Below are 22,454 nucleotides of genomic sequence, written 5' to 3'. Positions count from 1 at the left end.
CCTAAAAATGCCTTCAAGCCCATTTTCTCCCCAGGACCTGTCCCGCTTCCCTTGGGATGTGGTGCAGAGCTGCAAGCGGTGACTGTGGCAGGGCAGGCTGAGAGCATCTTCCTGGAAATGGCTCATTACTCAGACCCTTTATCCCAAAGTGGCCCTGAGCATTTTGGGGAGATGCTGGGATGGGGCATAGTCATATCCCAAAGGCAGAGTGAGCGATGACCGGTGCAAGAGCCAGGGTGTAAATCCAAGTGCTTAAATGTAATCAAAAGTGTCTGGTTTCAGAATCATCCACGTATGGATGTGAGGCTCCCAAACGGCCAGGGAAATGTTTTACAGCTGGTGAGACACCAATGGGTTTAAAAGTTGCATCCCAAAAAGGGACAGGCTCGGTGCCTGCCAGGCAGAGCTCGGTGCTGCCATGATGGTCTCACTCTTCGCCCCGCCGTTGCTCCTGCCAACAGGAGCCTGGCACAATTTTGGGTCATCCCATGGCTACAATTGTGCTTGATGGAAAGAGCAGTTTTGGAGGATGCTGTGCCCCCAACCAGCCTCCCAGCTGTTGGTGCCACTGGTGATGAAGAGATACCTAAAGGGCATGAGCTGGTGTGGGTGGAGGGAGCAGCATCAGCCACCTGCCTGGTGGTTCTCCCTCCAGGAGACGGACCCAGCTCACACAGCGGAGATTCTCCCTTCTCCAGGCTGTGAATAAACAGCAGCACCTCATCCCCAATGGAGTGTCCGCAGTGGGAGAAGTTCAGGTACGGCAGCTGAGCAAGGCAGATGGAGGATGCACAGGGGCTGCTCTGTCTGCAGGGCTGGGACGTCTGGCAGCGGGAGAGGGAGTAGATCGGTGAGCCATTTGCCAACTGCGCTGCAACGAAACCAGCTGAAATAACTGTAGTGTGGGTGATGCTGGGATTTCACTAGTGATTGTAAATGCAGAGGCTTTTGGAGCCAAGCAGTAACAGCATCATCTATTTCATCTTCCCCCATCAGCAGTTAGTAGCGGTGAACATTTAAGCTGCTCCTGCTGTCCCTTTGTAGCCAGTTCTCTTTCCTTTGAGCACAATCAGAGAAAGTCAAGCTGAGCGTGGCAGGTTCGAGTCTGATTCCCATGAGGTTGTATATTTGTGTGTGAAAAGCAAGACTTGGCCCCTTGCACCTGCCAGGTCTCCTCCTGCGGAGGAGGGTAAATAGTGGTCAGCTTTTGGCCACAGATCTTCAGGATCAGGGATCATTTGAAAACTTGCCTCTGCTGCTTCAGCCACTGTTGCCTCTGATCCAGCTCAGCCTTAAGATGATGAGCGCGAGTGGTTTCCCTGCTTTCTCTTTCTCCACCTCACCCCTTGCAGGTCAGCACAGAGGATTCTCCTAAGTCCTTGGAGCTGCTGGCCTCCCTCACCTTCTAGAATACCAGGGTGGACTGCGTGCCCCAAGGGCTGTACCCCACCAGCCCTGCCCTGGGGACCCTTCTCCTGCTGGGCTGCATCCTGCTGAATGGCATGAGCTTCTGGGTGCTCTGCTTTCGCATCAAGCAGTGGGGTTCAGGCATGATCCTGCAGTTCAGCCCAGTCCTGGGAGATGTCTTGATCATCCCTCTTGCTCCACTCAGGATTTTCTACCTCAGCCTTGGCAACCAGTGGCCGTTTGGGCAGTTTCTCTGCCGGTTTGAAGTCTTCCTGCACAGTGCCTATGTGTACAGCAGCATATATTTCCTGATGCTCATCTGCATTCACCAGATTCATTTTGTTGTACGGTACAAGAGCAAGTCCCTCTGGAAGAAGAGGAGCTTCTTGAGATAGCTGTGCTTGTTTGTTTGGCTCATCTTCTTTGTCCAAGGGCTGCCTTTCTTCTTCCTCCTCAAGACTTCAGTTATAGATGGCTCAGCAAATGTCTAAATATTCACCAGAGCTGTCCTCTGTTTACTTCTTCTACAACATGGTTTTGGTTGTGCTCTTTCCTCCTGCCCTTTGCCATTTCCTCAGTTTGTGGAGCTCTGTTAGGAGCTGCCATTGCTAAAGTGGCAGAGAAAAGCTGCAGAGGCAAGAAGATGAAGACCAGGTCTCTGCAGATGATAAAAGTGTCTCTGGTGATTTTTGCTGTCTGCTTTGGCCTGCTGCACATCTGCAGGACCATTGGCATCATTGTCAACTACTATGGCATGTCTTAAAAGCTCTTGCACCAACAGAAGTTGCCTACTACGTCAGCTGGGTGTTCGCCATGGCAAACACCTGTCTGGATCCCTTGATTTATGTGTTTGCTAATGACAAGTTTAAGAGGAGCTTTGCTGACTCCTTTTGCAAACGCTGGGGCAGCAAGTGAGTGTGAAAGGTCCGGGAGCCACCCCAGAACTTCCCAGAGGATCCCGTGGGGCAGCTGCTGAAGGTCCAGACCCCGAGCTTCCTCCTCCTCCTGTTCTGTCCCAAGTTCCCAGAGCTACTGGTAGCAGTGCTGCAGGAGTTTCAGGGTTTCTTTGTGTTCCTTCAGTGTTATCAAGGGGTTGCTCCTGCAGGCAGGGACTCCCTGGTCCGTAAGGAAGCTCCAACTAGGTGCTGCTCCTGCCAATACCCTGATGGCTGGATCTCCCAAACACTGCCACTGCTGAAGTGGCCAAACCCCGCTGGGCACAAGTAGGGGCAGAATTTACACCTCAAGTCATAAATCATGAAAAAAACCCAGTGAAAACTGCTGTGAATTTCCTGCCCATGAATATTTTGTGTTTTTTCTTTTCCACCAGGAGCAGGGTCTGTGTGAGTGCTGAGCCGAGGAGTGTGCAGGTCTGAGTCCAGCACCCTGATACAGTGGAAAATAACCCACGTCCACACACCTGGTTGTCCCTTGGCCACCAAGAAGTCTGCAGCTCCCCAGCCCTGGAGGCAATCCCAACCTGAGTGCCGTTGTGATGGGACCAGGCATACTCTTACCCATCAGTCAGCTCTTTCCAGACGAAAGTAAAAGGTGGCAAATGTTGGGCCATGGACGAGCAGTACAGGAGGGAGATGCCCGGATGGGGAAAGGTGCTTTATCAGCCTTGTAGGAAAACTGAATTTAGTCTGTTGGGAAGTCCTGAGAATCAGGAGTCTAGCCTTATCCCCAGAAACATCAGTCTGAAAGCCTGCAAGGAGCTACCTCCATTCCAGCTTGGGTGGCACCCAGGAAAGAACCAGGCATCTTACAAGACTATGGGTGAAGGACGCAGAAACCTGGAGATTAAATGCAAAGCCCGTGCCCATTTTGTTTTGGTATGTTGTCTGGCTCTCATGAAGTTGAAGGTAAGTAGGGCCAGGCCCCTGCCGGCTGCCTGCTCCCATTCAATGGTGCCTTCACCTTATGGCAAGGAACCAGCCTCATGGTCTTCTCCTTCCTCCACTGCCCTATGGAGATGGGTGCCTGAGCCCAACAGCCCCGGGACAAGCAGCTTCTCCTTCCAGGTGGTGGGAAGTGGCAACTCTCTGCTGCTTGGGGAGGGGAGAGGGGAGGGAGCCCGGCAGGATCAGAGAGAGTGGAAGAGACTGAGCTTATGGGGACAAAACTGGTGAGCTGGGAGCTGGGTTGACTGAGATTGAGGAGGAGGAGGAGTTGCGGGAGGCAGCATTTCTTGGGCTGGCCAGGGTTTCTACAGATCAGAAATACAGTATAACTTTAAAAAAATATTATAGTTTTGTGGAGGGGAGAGGGGCTCTTGTAACTCTGTGTTTCACACAGGAGGATGCAGGAGGGCAGTGCTGGGGGCAGTGGTTGCATAAGCTTCAAAGTGGAGTTTCATAGTGGAATATGAGCTGCAAAAATGACATTGCAGAGCTGTAACGTCATTCCCTTTGGTGCTGTGTGCTCCAGCCCTTCTCCTGCCTCGAGTCATCTCTGTGTAAAAGAGACCCGGCCAAGCAGAGTTGTGCTGGATAAATGCAGTTGCACCTTTGAGCAAGTTTTCATACTGTTACTGGGTTGTAAACTGTGGGAAAGAAGGCAACGGAGCAAGTACTAGAGCCACGGGCCAGAGAGAGGAGATGCTCTTCTAGTTAAGGCAACAGCTTGGAAGTTTGGAGTTTATTTTTTAGGCTTTGCTGTGAACTTGCCCCATGAGCATGACACAGGATCCGTATGTTTGTTCTCCATCTTTCAAATTGGTCTAAATTGTCCTTCCCTTTTCTGTTTTGCCTCTTTCAACAGGAAAACCTACAGTTACAGGTAGTAGCTGTAATTTGCTTTATGTATCAGCAGAGCCAGACACAGAGATCTTGGTTTTGTCTGGGTTTTCTGGAGAACACTGTAGTAAGTGCTGCTATTAGGATGATAGGGAGAAAGTCCTCATCTCCTAAGAGGAGCTGGGCTGTAGCTGGGATTTTTGTCAAGGTTTTGCTTCCTAGTGCTCCACTTCAGTTTGGATTTGGGTATCTTGGCTGTTGGATCTGCCTCCATGGCCACCTCTGCAAATGCAGCCTGTGCCAGCAAGGTTCCTTCAGGCAGGTGTGGTGGGTGCCATGTTCGTGCCCCCTGCGAGGAGGGGTGCAGTGCCCTTTCCCAGCACCCATCGTGCTGATGGCACCAAAGCAGGGCGAGGGAGAGCGACTATACGGGAGGTTTCTGGTGCAGTGGTAGGTGCAGAAAGGCGGTTTGCAGGGTTCTGCTCTAACGTAACCCAACAACTAATGTGTTTATCCTAGAAATCGGTATCAAGGGCAGGGTAGAAGTGACTGAGAGACTCGTTTTCTAACTTGGCTTCTCTCTGCTAATTAATTCTTTCACTAATCCCTGCCTGTCTCCCTCATTGGGGGTTGGCTGTGAAGCTTAATTGACTTAGTGTCTATAATGCACCTTGCAAGCTCAGAGGAAAGGTATTGTTCCCTGCGTTTAGTAACACTCTTGTTGAATAAATCCTGTTGCAAAACCCAGGCAGGCTCCAGAGCCCTGCCTCACATATGCACGTGGGTGGCACAAACAGCAGCTTGGTTTCGGGCTCTTACTTAGAGGAGGAAATACTTTTGTGTTATTGATTTGATGCATAAATAAGGGACCATTTGTATATGCCTATGGAAAAGGTGGCTGTCCCTGTCCCCATCACAGCATTTGCAAAAGTGCCCAGCGAAAAGATGAAACCTCATATTTTAAAACCTACGTGAGGAAGTGATGGGGAGGAACCGAACCAGGACAATCCCTTTTTACTCCACCAGGGAGCATAACTCTAATGATTTTGATCTAAACACTTCTCCAGGTCAACAAACACCCTTCCATTCTTAACTAACTGCCAGTTAGTAATTCATTCAGGACAACTGGCTTTAAAACCCATAGTTGTTCAGGCAAGTACAGATACGGCAAATGTTCAGGAACTAAAACGTAGCTGCAGTCCTGCAAGCAACTATATCTCATCCTACATTTAAAACCCAAAATCTACCCTAAGCACCACCACAAATCCTATTGTCTTTTCTTGGCAGTTACTATTTAGTAACTCTAGTAAAGTCATCCCAGTCCAGACATGTTTGATTTGAAGAAACTTTTGGGAATATGGTCCCTATTCATTTGCTATGAGGAAAATGGTTTTAAGCTTTTAATATTTTAAGGTGATTTTTTTTCTTATGCCTTTCTGAGATGAACCCATGCGCTTATAAGGAGCATGACCATACCATTACTTGGTTAAATCCAGATTATCACTGCTCAATAGCTGCATCTCTACTGGATCTGGCCCCTCGCCCTGAAGGAACAAGACAGATCACTTGCCCAGGGTGCCAAAGGTCTGGTTCACAAGGCAAACACAGTTGGTTTCTAGCTTCGAGCGCAGATGAAGATATGATGGCTTCGGATGACTGACCTCTGCCACTTTCAGGGTTCCAGAGATTGACATCATCTTTTCCGACCTGGTTTAAACTGATGTTGGTTAACCCCCCAGCCCCAAGCCCTGGTTCATGCCTGAAACGCAGCCAAGGGCTGAGATTGGAAAATGATCAACTAAGTCTCCATAGCTGGGCAGAAGGGAGAGGGAAGCCCAAGCCCAGCAGGAACATTACAGGCTACAGCCAGTGATGATCTCCAGGTTGGTTCACATGTGGAAGTCACTGTCCCGGGCTGACCGATCCTTCACCCACCCAAGGAGGTGGATTACCATCCCCCGTTCTGCACAGACCAGCATGTGTGAGCGCCATGGAGGTTGCTGACCCTTTCATAGGGCCACGATGTGAGAACCCTTCTGTTAAAAATGAACAGAAGTAACTTGTGATTTCCAATAATATTCCCTAGAGATATTTTTTTTTTGTGAGGCAGGGAAGAGCCACCAGGTCCTCACTCACCATGCACATGGCAGAGCTTTAATGGGACAGACTGTAAAGGGCTCAGTTACTGGCTCAGCTCTCGTGAATGGTGGTGACAAAGGGAACAGGATTTATAATCCTATTACTGGTCTCCTAAATCCTCTTGACGGTTTAGAGAATGGCTGTTGGTGGTGCTGTGATGGACCTCAACTGGGCTCAGGCTGGGAGCCCACTGCAGCACGGCTGTGGGAGCACATGTGGTGTCATTTCAGTGACATGAGTCCTTGCACTCACAAGTGAGACACAGGCAAATACACAAAATTTGACTTGATAGTTGCAGCTGGTTTTCTGTACAGCATGATGTTCTTCTGGAAAAGCCCTGGTGAACCCAGACCCAGAAAACCATCATGGTATCAAGTCCCCCTGTGTGATCTGGCAACCCGGAGGTCCTGGTCCCATGTTGATCCACCAACTTCTATTGCAGATTTTGGTATTTAAGTTGACTGAGCAGCACAGTGAAGGTGGTGCTGTGGGAGAGAAGCTTGTTAAGAGACTGTAAACCATGGAAATGTCTTGGAGCGCAGGCAGATAGTGCCTTTCCATGGTGCAGCTTCGTTCAACCTTTGGATTAAGCTAGTGGTTTGTTCCCAGATAACATCAAACCCAAACCATGTGTCAGGTTTTCTGAAGTGCAACAGCACTCTGCTGAGGTTTGCACTGTATAGTTTTGCACTGTATGGTGCATTGCATTGAGGTTTGTGTTGTATGGTACTGCAGTTCAGGGCACATGTGGGAGCAGGGGTGTTATAAACAGGTCCTACACCAGAGGCTGGAGAGCCCAACTTCAATGTTTCAGCAGAAAGCTATCACTTTGGGTGCAAACACTTCATTCTGCAGATTCCCTGGTTTTCCCACAACCCTTCCTCCCCCAGGGAAATATCAGCTTATTTGCATATTAAACAAGATGCTGGACGATGAGCTATTGAGAGGTTTTCTCATGATGTCAGAGCCCTTCTGAGCATTTCCAGTGGGAGGAAGAAATTTCTGTGGGAGGAAGGAATCCCTGAGGCCAGCTGGCTGCTGACGTAGGGTTGGGGAAAGCCCTCAGCTTTACCCCACTACGCAGGGCTGAGGATCTATTTCATCCATTGCATTAGGATCCTGGCAGTGCATGCATTGCATTAGGATCCTGCTGGGCAGCCCACGCTGACAGAGCCTGGTTGCCTGGCAGGAACGGTGGCCACTGACCCACATTTTTAGCTGGTGACTGGCAAATGTGCTTCCTGTTTATGAGATGATAAAACCTAACCATAGCCTGGATGAACATGCCGTGCCAAAGCTTAGATCACTCCCCTCTGATGGCATTTATTGGATGCTGCCTTGACTCTGTGCTATTGTGAAAGCATTCTTCTTGCATGCAATGGTGAAGGTGGGAAGGGACCTCTGGAGGTCATCTGCTCAAACCCCCCTGCTCAAGCAGGGTCACCCTGAGATGGAACACGTCTGGGTGGCTTTTGAGCATCTGAAAGGATGGTGACTCCACAACCTCCCTGGGCAACCTATGCCAGTCCTCTGTCACATTCACTGTAAGCAAAGAAGGATTGGTTGTGGATATGAAAGTTGGGGGCAGCCTTGGCTGCAGTGACCATGAGATGGTGGAATTCAGGATCCTCCATGGAAGGAGCAGGGCAATAAGCAGGATAACAATCCTGAACTTCAGGAGACCTAACTTTGGCCTCTTCAAAGTCCTGCTTGGGAGAATCCCATTCAGCAGTGGGCACGCTGCTGAATGGGCTCTTGTTCAATCACTGGGCACCACTGAAAAGATCCTAGATCTGGCCTCTCTGAAGCCTCCACCAAATATTTCTAGACATTGATGAGATGCCCATCCGCCTTCTCTCCTCCAGGCTGAACAGTCCCAGCTCCCCCAGCCTCTCCTCAAACATCACATGCTGCAGTCCCTTTACCGCCTTCATGGCCCGCCTTTGCCCTCTCTCCGGTATGTCCACGTCTCGCTCGTCCTGGGCAGCCCAGCACAAGAACAAGGAGCCCAGCACACGCCGCTCCAGGTGGCTTGAGCAGCCTCGGGATGCTGTGGACACCATCCGGCTGCAGGGCAAGACCCCGCCAAGCAGCCCAGACGGTGCTTTCGGCAGCCCTTATCTGCACCCAGCTTCTTTTACCTATGGATCCCACAGATGCTTCAGGAGTTGCCGCTGATGACGGGAGCAGTCCCTCATCGCGCTCGTGTAACTCCAGTGCATCCTGCTTCTTGCCTGGGAGAAGTCAGAACCAGCGATACTAGCCTTCCCTACTGTTACTGCCCTCGCTGTTGCTGTCTGATACAGGGTCTGCCGCCGGCATCTTTGTCTCGGGCCTGCTTAAGTGCATCCCCCCCATCATCTCCTTGGATTAAACACTAGTGCATTACTCTCTTCACAACGTCGGTCTATAAAGCCCTCCCTTCTCATTTGTGTTGGGTTTGGGTGGCAAGGTTTTGGTAGCGGGGGGGGCGGGGGGGGGGCGAGCTATAGGGGTGGCTTCTGTGAGAAGCTGCTAGAAGCTTCCCCTGTGTCTGATAGAGCCAATGCCAGCCGGCTCCAAGAGGGACCCGCCGCTGGCCAAGGCCAAGCCAGTCAGCGCCTCTGTGATAACATATTTAAGAAGGAAAAAAATAGTTAGGGAGAGCTTTTGCAGCCGGAGAGAGGAGTGAGAAGATGTAAGAAACTCTGCAGACACCAGGGTCAGTGCAGAAGGAGGGGCAGGAGGTGCTCCAGGTGCCGGAGCAGAGATCCCCCTGCAGCCCGTGGTGAAGACCACGGTGAGGCAGGCTGTCCCCCGGCAGCCCATGGCGGAAGGATGAGGGGGTGTAGCGATTCCACCTGCAGCCCGTGGAGGACCCCACGCCGGAGCAGGTGGAGGCACCTGAAGGAGGCTGTGGCCCATGGGAAGCCCACGCTGGAGCAAGCTCCTGGCAGGACCTGTGGCCCCGTGGAGAGAGGAGCCCACGCCGGAGCAGGTTTGCTGGCAGGACTTGTGACCCCGTGGGGGACCCACGCTGGAGCAGTCTGCTCCTGAAGGTCTGCACCCCGTGGGAGAGACTCACGTTGGAGAAGTTGGTGAAGGACTGTCTCCCGTGAGAGGGACTCCATGCTGGAGCAGGGGAAGGATGAGAGGAGTCCTCCCCCCGAGGATGAAGAAGAGGCAGAAACAACGTGCGCTGCACTGACCGCAACCCCCATTCCCCGTCCCCCTGTGCCGCTGAGGGGGGGCGGAGGTTGAAGCCGGGAGTGAGGTTGAGCCTGGGAAGATGGGAGGGGTGGGGGGAGGTGTTTTCAGATTTGGTTTTATTTCTCATTCCTCTACTCTGTTTTGCTTAGTGATAAATTAGATGAATTTCCTCTCTCAGTTTAGTCTGTTTTGCTCGTGAGGATAATTGGGGAGTGATCTCTCCCTGTCCTTATCTCGACCCATAAGCTTTTTGTTACACTTTTTCTCCCCTGTCTGGTGCATGAGGGGAGTGACAGAGCGGCTCTGGTGGGCACCTGGCCCCCAGCCAGGGCCAACCCACCACATCATGGTTAGTCTCTGCTCCTTTCCCGAGCAGCCTGAAGTTACGCTTTGCCCAGAGCCAGAGGGGACGCAGTCTCTGCCCGCGGATAAAGCAAGAGCTGAATCACCATTTTCTCCCTCTGCCACTCTTGAGAGACGGAAACCTTTCTGCACCGACTGAGAGACGGAACACTTTCTATACTGCCTGCGTAGGATCTGAGCAAAAGATCCCTCCAGTTTCTTGCCCAAAAGCTCCTCAGGCAGGGGCAAGGAGCGCATCAAAGTGCACAACAGCGGAGGAGAGGTGCACTTTAGGAGACCAAATAGGTGGGGAGGAAGCCCCAAATAAAAGTCAGATCGTGGTAAAAGCCCCTCGGCGGGTTCGGGCCTGCCTTCGATCGGGTGAAGGCTCATCGTGCGCCTTGGGGGAACACGTGCCTGGGTAAGCGGCACCGGCTCCAGAAGCTGCAGCGCGGCTCGCCCGGCTCTGGCCTCGCCTCCGAGCTCATCCTTGTGGCAGCAGCTCCCCGTCCTTGCTATACTCTGCTGTGCTGGACCTCTTCCAAAGCAAACTTCAGGCTGCCACGCCCGGTTGCTGTCCCGCTCGGCTGGGGGTCTGCAGAGGCCTGGACATCGGCCCCACTGCCCCTGTGCTCCTCGGCTCTCTTGTCCCACTCCGGCAGCTTTTGCAGCACTGCGGCTCAGACGCGTACACGCCGCAAAAGCTCAAACCGCTGCGTGGTGGCTCCTGAACTTTGCTGGGCTTTGATTGCAGTTTGGTGAGGCTGACTGGCCTGCAGTTTCCTGGGTCGTCCTTCTTGCCCTTTTTGAAGACTGGAGTGACACTGGCTTTCCTCCAGTCCCCAGGCACCTCTCCTGTTTCCATGCCCTTTCAGAGACGACTGAGAGCGGCCTAGCAATAACATCTGCCAGCTTCCTGAGCACTCGTGGGTGCATCCCATCAGGGCCCATGGATTTGGGGATGTTGAGTTTGCCTAGATGCTCTCTGACCCAATCCTCCTCAACTGAGGGAAAGTCTTCCTTTCTTAAGACTTCCTCTCCTACCTCCAGGGTCTGGGATTCCTGAGGCCCGGCCTTAGCAGCGAAGACTGAAGCAAAGACGCCATTCAGTATCTCCGCCTTCTCTGTATCCTCCGTCACCAAGGCACCCACCTCATTCAGCAGCAGACCCACGTTTTCCCTAGGCTTCCTTGTGCTGCTGCTGTATTTGGAAAAGCCCTTCTTGGTGTCCTTGACATCCCTTGCCAGATTTAATTCCAAGTGGGCCTTAGCCTTCCTTGTTGCATTCTCTGACTACATCCTTATATTCCTCCCACGTGGCCAGTCCCTTTTTCCACAGCCTACAGGATAGAACTTCCTTCTTCCCTTTGAGTTTTTCCAGGAGCTGCTTGCTTAGCCACGCAGGCCTCCTGCCTCCTTTGCTTGATGTCCTACTCTTTGGGATGCACCGATCTTGAGCAAGGAGGAAGGGGGGCTGGAACATTGACCAGCTCTCTTACCTCCTAGAGTATTGACAGCTCTCTTACCTCCCTTACCTCCTAGAGCCCTAACCCATAGGATTCTCCCAAGCAGGTCTTCGAAGAGGCCAAAGTTAGCTCTCCCGAAGTCCGGGGTTGTAATCCCTCTTATTGCCCTGCTCCTTCCACACAGGATCCTGAACTCCACCATCTCATGGTCACTGCAGCCAAGGCTGCCCCCAACCTTCATATCCACAACCAATCCTTCTTTGTTTGTCAGTACAAGGCCCAGCAGCACCCCTCTCCTCGTGGGCTCCTCCACTGCCTGCGTCAAAAAGTTATCAATCGCGTCCATCGCCGGAGACCCTCTCCCACCAGCTGGACTCCATAGGCCTTAGGGCCCAGCAGAGCTGGGAGGAAAAGGTGCTGCGAGCACCAGGAAAAGGGGGAGAGAGCAGCATGGGTGGGGATAACGATGCAAGCCGCATTAGTAATAACACTTAGACTCTTTCTGTTCTTTTCAAGTCTTTATTTTCTGGGAGAGGTAGGTTTTCTGGTGTTGAGCAGAGCCGTCTGGTCCCCATGGGGCTCGTTGTGCGGCCCTGCTGCTGTCCCAGCCCTCCTTTTGCCAGCTGCCGCGGCCGCCTTCCAGCATCACTCGCGGGGTGGCTTCTTGGCAGGTGTGGCAGAGTCCTCGGAGCTGCTAGCCTTCCTCTTCAGAGGGCACCGGGGCCCCTGACATGAGCAGCTCCGGCCCTGGCTGGGGGCAGAGGCGCCTGCCGCAGCCTCCTCCAGCTCCGCGTCCTCTTCTTGCTCCCCTGGGATGGGAGTGGGGACGGAGGGGGGGCAGCTGGGACCCGCCTGAAGAGCAGCGCTGGAGGTGCCCGGGAGCTGGTCTGCGTCCTCTGTGGCAGCGCTGCTGGAGAGGGCCGGTCCGGGCGCGGGAGACTCCCCTGGGGAGGCAGCGTGGCTGGTGCTGGCCTCAGGGCTGGTCTCCCGTTCCCCCTGGGAGGCACCAGCACGGCTGGTGCTGGCCACGGGGCTGAGCTCCCGTCCCCCTTGGGAGGCACCACCACGGCTGGTGCTGGCCACGGGGCTGAGCTCCCGTCCCCCTTGGGAGGCACCACGGCTGGTGCTGGCCATGGGGCTGAGCTCCCGTCCCCCCTCGAAGGCTGCCCAGCTGGTGCTGGCCACGGGGCTACGCTCCCGTCTCTCTTGGAAGCCAACCCAGCTGGTGCTGGTCACACGGCAGCCCTCGCCTCTCTCCTGGAAGCCAGTGGAGCTGGTTCTGGCCACCAGGTTGCCCTGCCGCCTCTCCTGGTAGGCAGCCCAGCCTGTGCGGCCCACAGGGCTGCGCTCCCGCCACCTCCTGAAGCCAGCGGAGTAGAGCACGACCCCAGAGCTGTCCTCCGACCCGCTGCCAGCACGGGAGTCCACCCGGAGCAGGAGGTAGAGGGCTTCCCTCCCGCACCGTTGCACGGTGAACTCAATGAGTCCGTGCACGAACGCTCTTGTGCGGTGTTGGAGGTCGGCCTGCAGCTCCTCGACCAGCTCCTCTTCGTTCAGCCCTATGACAGGCAGCATGCCCAGGATCATGTGCTCCAGCATGAGAGCCTGGGAACGGTCTTCCCCAAAGATGCGCCCCAGCTCCTGGCACAGCCAGGGCCGCAGGCGCTGGAGGAGATGTGGGTGCCTCCAGAAAAGTTCCGCCCAGGCTGTGGGGTAAAGGCCGCCCACCCACTCCGGGCTCCGATTCCGTGGTGGGTGCGCCCTGGGTGCTGTTGGTGCTGGCAGGCCGGAAGGTCCCTCGGCTTGGGCGCTGCCTGACGATGCCGCAGGTGACCATTCTTCAAATTCGTCCCCGCGCAGCGAGTGCCGGATGGAAGTCACCCTCCTCTTGCAGAGGGGGCACTCGGGCTTGCTCGCTGTCCACCGCCGGATACAGTTGAAACAGAAGCGGTGGAGGCAGGGCACGATACAGGCCACGTTGTCATAGGCGTCGAGGCATATCGGGCAGCGGTCCTCCGAGGCCGCGGCCATGCTCAGCACACGCTGGGCCGGGCTGGGGAGAGCTGCTGGGGACAGACGGCTCCTCCTCTCCGACGCTGCAGCGGCGGGTGTCCCGCTACAAGAGGAAGAGAGGCCACGGTCACTGGCTGGCCCGGGGAAGGGTGCAAGAGAAGCCCGGGTCCCTCCCAAAGGAAACCCGCCCCGCTCCCCAGGGTGAAGTTTCCCCGCACAGCTCACCTCTGCTGCGGCGAGCGCGCCTCCTGGGTGCCCCGGCTGCCTGAACCAGGCAGGGCCAGGGAAAAACCTGCAGTGGCTCTGGGGGTGGGAACTGAGAGCTGTAGCCGCCAGTTCCCAGGGCACAAGCCCAGCACCGAGCCAAAGGCTTGCTCCGCACTCCAAGCCTCGCCAAAACGCTCAGCTGGAGCGAAGGCACGAACTGGTGGGCAGAGGCTGGGCGCCCGAATATAAGCAGCGAGGACCGCGATGTCACAATGCATGGCTGGGGGATGTCACAGTGCATGGCCAGGGGCTGTCACAGTCATCGCTGGGGGATGTTCACCATGGTCCATTGCTAAGGGATGCCACCACGGTCCATCGCTGGGGGATGTCATCATGGTCCATTGCTGGGGGATGTTCACCATGGGCCATCCTCACCTGCAGCGCTCGCCCCAGCAGCCCTGCGGCCCTGGCACACGCCTCGGGGCTTCGCGCAATGCCACTGCCCGCTCCGTCCCCCACGTCTTCTCTCGTGTGCTCGGCATCGGTGCTTCAAGCCAGCCACCGAGGCCTTGGCTGTGTCTTTGCAGGGCCCCGTCGCTTTGCTCTGGCCTGAGGTGGCACACGTCTCCAGGCACACACAGCAAGAGGGTTGATTCAGTCACATCTGGTGCCGACCTTTGGGGCTGCAGGACCAAGTCTTACGGCCTCTTGTGCCCCTTGCCTCTTGTCCTGCCACTGGGCACCGCTGAAAAGAGCCTGGCACCTTCCTCTCTGATCCTGCCTCCGGCCTCTCGGCACCCTCCTCTAGGTGTTTCTAGACACCGATGAGATGCCCATCCGCCTTCTCTCCTCCAGGCTGAACAGTCCCAGCTCCCCCAGCCTCTCCTCAAACATCACATGCTGCAGTCCCTTTACCGCCTTCATGGCCCGCCTTTGCCCTCTCTCCGGTATGTCCACGTCTCGCTCGTCCTGGGCAGCCCAGCACAAGAACAAGGAGCCCAGCACACAGCAGTCCAGGTGTTCCCTCACCACTGCTGAATCACTTTGCATATCACCTCCTTTGACGTACTGGCAATACTTTTTTTAATGCAGCCTGGGTTGCACTTAACCCCCTTTCCTGCAAGGGCATATTGGTGGCTCATATTCAACTTGGGGACCCCCAGGTCCACCAGGTCCTTTTCTGCTTTCCATCTGGGTGGCTCCCAGTATATATTTGGGCTTGGGGTTTTTTCTTCCCCAGGAGCAAGATTTTGCACTTCTCCTTGAAGTTCAGGAGGTTCCCATCTGCCCATGTCTCCTGCCTGTCCAGGTCCGTAAGGATGGCAGCATGACCCCCTGGCATATCAGCTGCTTCTCCCAGTTTGGTATCATCAGCAATAATTGCTGAGAGTACACTCTGCCCCATCATCCAGCTCATTAATGGAGATCTTAAACAGGCCTGGACCCAGAGTTACCAGGATGAACCCCTGAGGTACCCAACTAGTCACTGGCCTCCAATGAGACTTCGTACCACTGATCACCACCCTATGGGCCCAACCATTCAGTCAGTTTTCAATCCACCTCTGCCTCTACTGATTCAGCCCCAACAGCTCATCCAATAGCTCAAAACCAAAGAGCTAGGCCTCCAAATCACTAAATCAGTTTTAAAATGATGGAGGGAATCAGCTGCATTTTCAACTTTGTCTCTGCACCCAAAACAGCTGGAAAATGGACTTAGGAAAAGCTGCAGGTCGGTCATCGAGGGCGACTTGCAGAGAGCCAGAGGCTGGAAACTGAAATGGCATGTCCCTTGAGACCTGCAAACCAGGAGCTTTGTAGTAGTTTTTTCCTGCTTTGAACACAAACAAAAGTGGCTTTAAAAGCTCCAGTCCTGGTGAGAGGACTCTTGAGTATGCCAGCACCTCCGGGGCTGCTTGCTGATGGATGCTCATGTAGAATAAACATTTGCAAGAGGGATTTGTGTGAAAAGGTGCCTTTGAATGTTCCAGGCAGCATTCTTCATTTAAAAAAAAAAAACAACAAACATTCACTGAAACCTGCCCCACCAGCCTCTGTTCAGCTGCATGCTGGGTTGGCTCGTGGGGGTCAGTTCCAGCAAAACTAGCACAAAACTGACCCAAATCCACTGCTGCTGAGAAAGGAGCAATCACTGGTTGCCTTGCACCTCAGTTTTTTTCTAGAAGACAACATTTATTTGCTCCCTGTTATCAGATGCAGCTGCACCCTGTGCACCCGCTTGGGTCCAGGTTGGGGCCGGTGTGTGCTGCACATCAGCGTGGTCCTGCGGGGAACAGCATCGCCCCGACATGCACAGAGCACGCGATGGCTGGTCCACACTGATGGCCCCCCCAGCACCTCACTGCCGCGAGGCAGGTACCGACCTTTCCAAGCCCAGCCCAGCTAAGAAGGATTAGCCAAAAAAATCAGCGCCAGCCACCATCGTGAGATTAGTATGCAGGTCCCCCGGGGGACGTCCCTCCTGAGCAGCAGCACGGGGAAGCCCTGGGGCACCATCTAGTCAAGGGGCAGAGACGTGCTGCCTCTTGCCTGCACCCAGGAGCAGCTGAGGGCATCCCTTTGCCCAAGCCTAGTGCGGCAACGTGATCTCTGCTCGGGCACCTGCACGGCTGGAGAAAGCAGGCTGCGCCTGTGGAAAGGGAAAACAGAGGACCAACAGCAGCCGTGTTTGTACCTGGAGGGAGTTAGTTGTCTCCCTAAGAAGGAAATGATGAAGAAATGTATTTTTGTAACCACACCAAGGAGCTGGAGGGGAGCAAAGGCCAAGCAGGGGTCTTGCAGCTCCTGGGGCTCTGTTTAGTGCTGGCTGCCTGGGAGAGCTCGCCCCGGCCGGGGGGAATCCAGCTCAGAGAGGAGGAGAGGCATGAAACACCACTGTGGCCACAGCACCTCCCCCAGCCAGCTGCAAGGCCTCATCCTGCCATGCCTGTTTTCCACCCTGCCCTCATCTGCTGAAAATTGTCACCCACCCTGAGGATAAAGAGCTGGGGGAGGGATTTCTCCCTCTTCTTAGGAAAGCTTCAGGGCTGGGGGTCCTGATCCCATCCCAGGGCATTCCCCACTCCCCAGGGCTGTATCAAACCACCCCCCTCCCCAGCTGCTGGGGAAGGTATGAGTGTGGGATGGAGGGTGATCATCCCCTGCAGCTGGAGGCAGGAGGTGCTGCCCGAGGGCAATAAAGGAGGGCCCAGCCCTGGCTAGCCCAGGATGCTGCCTGGAGCTGGGCAGGGCTGGGGGATCCTTGCTGTGAGCACCAGGACCTGCCTGGTAAGGGTCAAACATGGTGCTATTTTGGCTTTCTGCAGAGGAGGGTGATGTGGGGGGGGGGGGTCACAGGGGGTGCTTGTGGGACAGCTGTGGCTCAGCCAGCAGTACCCCAGGGGACTGGTGTGGGTGTCCCAGCACTGGCTCCAGGTGGTGGCTGAGCTCTGTGGGGCCACCCAGCACAGCCTGCAGTGAGGTGCTGGTTCCTGGCCTCCAGCCTCCCTTGTTTTTCTAGGCTCCCAGGTGGAGGCTGGTGAGGCCATTGGAGATGGAAAGTGGATGGGCAAGGGACCAAGAGGTAGGTCCCCATCCAGGGCTCACCCTGTTGGTCTCATGCAATTTGGAGCACCCTTGCAAAGGTCCCCTCTAAACCTGGTGGCTCCAGGCTTGGTGGCATGTATTGATGGCTGCAGAGTGTCCCTTCCTCAGTAGGATGCCATGAGTGGTATCACTATGGTCAATGTGGGGATGACATTTCTGAGTGGAGATCCCACTGGTGGTGATGCTACAGCCTGCAAGTTCCCCTGTGTTATGGTGTGCTTTCCTGGGCTTTCCCGGTGGGAGACTGGGCTGCACTGGCCCTGCTGGGGCAGGGGTTGCTTTGCTCTCTCCTTCCCTCCATCCCTGCTCCCTCCTGCCCAAAGCTGGGTCAGGTGTGAGCGAACATGTCCAGCCGGCTGCAAGGAACAGGCAGCCACACGCACCTGCCCGGGGCACTGCTGGGAACAGGTTTCTACCCTGCCCGGTTGGGACAGATGGTGCAAGCACCACTGTGGGTGGTGGTATGAGCTCCACTGGCTTTGGGTGGGGACCCCCAGGGGATCCCCATGGGCAGGCACAGGGCTGTGGGCCCTGCTCTGGGCTGGGCTCATTGTGTTCTAGTGTTTGGGGGGGGGGGGGGGGGGGGGGCGGGGGGGTGTGGACCCCTGGGGGTAAAGATGACACTGCCACTGTGGGATGGGGGTGTTGCTCTTCCTCAAATGCCCTGGCTCCTGCATCCATCCCTCTGGGCCACTTTCTTCTTCCTCCTGCCTGGCCCCTGGGATGCTGAAGCAGGTCTGGATCTGCACACAGGGGACCCTCTGCACCCCCAAGGGCTGCCACCACCCAGCCTGGTCACTCCGGCCAGGGCAACCCGAGCATGTATTTACTTCAGCGTGATTAAATGAGGAGCTGTGTCCTTCTCACCCTGCCGCAAGGTAAGACCGGAGGTAGGGGATGCTGGAGACACCACAGCTCTGGGTGAGCCCCTGTCCCCACGCCAAGTGGGACACAGCTCTGCTGGCTGGGGTTGCTTGGGGACAGGGCTGATCCCTGCAGAGCCGCTGCCTGGGGAGGACAGGGCTGGCGGGGAGCTCCCGTTTACCCCGATGGTATAATTACACCTGTTCCGCTCAGCGGCACGCCGGGATGGGGCTATGGTTTTCCTGCTCCGTGCGTTCAGTCTCGGGGGGAGAGGGGAAGGCTGGGCCTCGGGGTGCCTTCCCCATCCCCATCCATCTTTGGGCCGGATCCTGCATTGGCACCATCCTGCTCCCCAGATGCTGGCAGTCCCCAGGCAGCCGGAGCTATGTAAAAATAGTGACAGATAACAAACCACTGTGGTTCTCGGGGCAGCTTGGGCCAGCTGGCTGCTGCTGATTGTGCTTGCTGCCCAGCTTGCTCAGCACTGTGCCTCGATTTCCCCCTCCATGCAAAAGCTGCCTTGTGCAGGGGGGTGTCCACCGGCCGCAGTGCCACAGGGCCCCTCTCCTGCTCTCACTTGTTAGCCCTGCTCTGCGTGTGTTACTAGTGGAAACAGAAGTAGCTGAAGCTCACCTCCGCAAATGAGGCTTTGAAATTGGGGGGAAGATGTCAAAAACTTCCCCTGTTTATTTTTGCCTCCTGGGTCCATCACACTCAGCAAAGGCCCTTTGGGCTGCGGGTGCTGCACCGAGTCATTCCCATGTGGCGCTGGTGATGCCGGGGCTTGTGCGCCAGCTCTGAAGCCCTTTTCCCGCAAAGCCCTGTTGGGGTGGCTCTCTGGGCATCACCAAAGTGTCCTGTGAATAAAATGGGGCTGGATGGGAATCCTGTGCATCTGTGATGCTGTTTTTGCCAAGAAAACTTGCTCTCTGGTTCCCAAGCCTGCCCAATGATGCCAGGACCTGTGCACTGCATGGATGGGCTCTTGCTGTCTTACCCTGGCCAAGCACAGAGAAAATCCTGTTGATGCAGAAGCGGTGCTTTACTTGGCTGTGCTGTTTCTCTCCTTTCCCTCTGGTCACTGCTGTGCATCACCGCAGCCCAGTCTCCTGCAGCTCCTCAGCCATTGTTTGGCCCTGGGCAGGACCTTCTGTTGCTCATCCAGCAAGTGCCGGAAAGAAAATTGGTGCAGAGCAAAGCCTTTTGCTTGAGCTGGGGAGCTGCCTGTCCCCGCTCTCATGGCAGCAGGCTTCTCCCATGGGCAGTAAAATGCCTTGTGTTAGGGGCTGCTTTATTATCTCCATTAATTCTCCTCACCTTCCCAGCATGGAAAACCAGGGATTGTTTCTCTAAAGGTGCAATGGGATGGAGGGATTCCCAGGCAGAAGGAGACTGAAGGAGTCCTCAAGGACAATCAGGATGTCCCCAGGTTTGGGGGAAGGAGGCTGGGCTGGGTGCTGTGGGAAGGAGACAGGGCCCTTCCGTGCTCGTACAGAGCTGTTCCTGGAGTAGCATTGCTGTCACCCTCCCTGGGGGCTGGTGTCCCCTGAAGTCCCTCATGTGCTGTCAGCCAAAGCAGGCGATGGAGCAGCTGGAGAGGCTGAGCGGAGAGATGTGTGTGCAGGTCGGGGTCTGACTAAAAGGGGCAGAAAAGCACCCAGAGGGTTTGTCCGGGGCTGAGGCAGGCTCTCTGTCCTGCAGGATGCCAAATTTGACTTTCCTCAGTGACTTTCTTCTCTGATTTGTCCGGTGGCCACGTAAGCCTTTAGCCAAGAGAGAGCAGCAGAGGCCCTGGCTTCAGCAGCGGCTGGGGATGGGCACGGTGGGAAATTACACCTGTAATTAAACCATCCCTGCCGCCACACTGGGGGATGAGCAGCCCGTTAGGGAGCACTGCAGGAGTAATTAGTGACTTTGCAGCCTCAGGAGGTGGGAGGGTGGAAGGAGGGGGTTGATTTAAGGCGTAACAGCCTGGCTCTGACCACGCGGGAAGCAGTGCAGTGGCCACCAGCATTGGAGATGTCAGATGAAGGGGACAGCAGAGACAAATCAGTTCCTTGCACGGGGATTTTGCCCAGTTTCAGGGTAGCTGAAGAGAAAGGTGCTGGAGCGATGTTTTGCCCCATCCCAGGGAGTAAAACAGGGGAAGGGGATGGGGCTGCAGAGGGGGGCAGGGGTGGCCCAGGGTGATGGCTTAGGGGGTTTTGGGGCTGGCTGTGCCGCCTGCTCCAGCCAGCACAGGGAGGTTCCCAGGGACTGGCTTTGGACGTGTCAGGGTGTCTCCAGCCATGTTGGGGTGCTGGAGCCCACCTGGCTGGGCTGAAAGCTCAGACCTGGGGGTGCAGCCCCCCTGCCCACGCACGCCTGGGAGCTGCCATGCGTGTGGTTGCGCCCAGTCCGGCCTCGGGGCTCTCTGCGTCGTGCCATCGGTTTGGCTTTTCGGTTTTGGCTGCTCATCGGCTAAGGCAGGGTAAATCCATGGGCACAATAATGTCCCTGGTCGTGTTGGGCAGCAAAAGCCCCAAGGGGCAGGTGACGATGGGGGGTTGTATCACCAGCTCACCCCAGGGCAGTGCTGGGAGAGGTTCCCAAGATTTAGGCGATGAAAGAAGCTGCGTTTCTGTCTTGGGAGCGTTCGGAGGGGGCTTGTGTTGGGGGCACGTGATGAGCACCCGAAGGAGGCAATAACTCTAGGATGGCTGCTGCTACCGCAGAAGAGCAAACTTGGATCAGCTTCATCCCCGCCAGGAGGAGGAAAGCCAGCGTGGATGGGGATGCTCTGCTAGGGAACAAAAGTAATTCCTTTTAAATCAATCTACTTGCAAAATGGGTTAAATGAGACCAAAGTGAAGTGCTTAGTGGGCATTTTTCCCCAGAACCCGTTTCTAGGGAGTTTCTAGGGCTGGCAAGTTTGTTTTAAATTCACATTAAAGCCCTCCTGAGTGGGACTTGTGGTTTTAGCTTTGAAGGGTAAGAAATGAGTTACAGATCTGGCAAGTTCAAACCATGATACCCAAAGTGTTCGAGCGCACGCAGCTCCTTTGCTCTGGGTTAACTCAAAGTCAGCTTTTGCCAGAATTTGCCTTTTGTACAAAAGGCTGCAATAAGCTGGCAAGAAGGTGTTTTTCTTTATTAAAAAAAAAAAAACCCAAAGCTTTTGCCCCTAAAATGCCTACCCAGCTGCACTAATGGCCTCAGACCATTCAAGCCACCTCTTCAAGGCAGCTTTATTCTGTGTATCTAAGGCCAAATCCTTCAAGCTGTAAGAATTGCCTTAAAAGCGCTTAATTTTTCTTTCCTCTTTAAAGTTCCAGCTCCTGAAAGCACGTGATTGCAAGGAGATGACATTGTTTCTACAGAGAAAAGCACTGCGTTTGGGTAAGCACCGAGAAAACAAAAACCACCACCAAAGAGCCTCCTCCTATTTTCTTTTGGGGGGAAAAAACCCCTCATGACTCCAGCAAACGAAGTCACGCTGGTTTGAACGCCCAGGCTGGTATCAGCAAGGGCTTGATGTGAGCAGTGAGGGAAGTGAAAAAGCTTTGCATTTGTGTAAGACTGCAAAATCAGGTTGCCAAACAGGATATAGGCTGGGAAACTAGCTGGGTGAGGAGGTTGCAGCGAGCTGGCCGTCTTGCTCGGGTGCATCGTTTTGCTGGTGCTTATAATTCTATTTACAATAAATGGTAGTTAATCTTTTTGGTGGTTCACTGCTTATTTAGAGACTCTGCTCAGAGCACATTGCTGCTACAGGAGTTTTTATGAGCTTTGAGATTTAGTTTAGCTAAAATATATGCTGTCGGTCAAAAATCCTCTGGCTTTGCATCCTACAGGGCTGGCTGGAGCCCGGGGAGGGATTTCACAGGGTGGCAATGGGATCCTCAGGCCTGTCCCTGAAGCAAAGAGCTGCAGAAAAAAGCTGGGAGCTGGGCAAGATGTTGGCAAGATGGGGCTCCCGGCTGCAGTGTGGGGAGCTCTGACTCGTGATTTCTTTCTTTAAAGTGATGAGCAGGAACTTCTTCCTGTGAGTCACAGCTTTTGGGTCTGTCTCAGCAGAGATCACAGCCAAATTGGTCCTCCTCAACGGCCAAGGAACCCTTGGGCACCCTGGCCCCATGCCTGTTCCCCAGCGAGCTGGGGCAGCCCTGGTTTGCAGCTCCTGCCTTTCCTCCCCAGCTCGGGGCTGCGGGTGCCCAGGGGAAGGCTCAGGGGGAATTTAGCGCAGCTGTTCACCTATCTAAGGGGTTTTGTGTTCCTACTCGTGCCAAGCCATCCTGTGCTGCTTTTCCTGCACCGGCAATCTGCAAATGGTAGCTGCTTGGCCAGAGATCAGCCCCTTTTGCTTTGGCTTCCCAAGGTTGTGCATGTCCTGCATGCCCCCTTATTTTCCCCCAATTTCTTTTCCTACAGACTGAAGTGACAGCCAGAGGATTAAAAAGTAAATTCAAACAAAAACCTTTGCAGAGGGAAACTGCTTGGGGTTTAT

The 22,454-nt window shown here is 54.9% G+C and overlaps 1 pseudogene; it reads left to right on the top strand.

Moving 5' to 3' along the window:
* The first annotated feature begins 507 nt into the window (after nucleotides 1-507).
* On the top strand, nucleotides 508-2,955 carry LOC142604662 (P2Y purinoceptor 4-like; annotated as a pseudogene).
* Nucleotides 2,956-22,454: the final 19,499 nt, after the last annotated feature.

The sequence above is a fragment of the Balearica regulorum genome, chromosome 20, assembly GCF_011004875.1.
Source record: "Balearica regulorum gibbericeps isolate bBalReg1 chromosome 20, bBalReg1.pri, whole genome shotgun sequence".
NCBI classification, from domain to species: domain Eukaryota; kingdom Metazoa; phylum Chordata; class Aves; order Gruiformes; family Gruidae; genus Balearica; species Balearica regulorum.
This window is presented reverse-complemented; position numbering and strand designations above follow the sequence as displayed.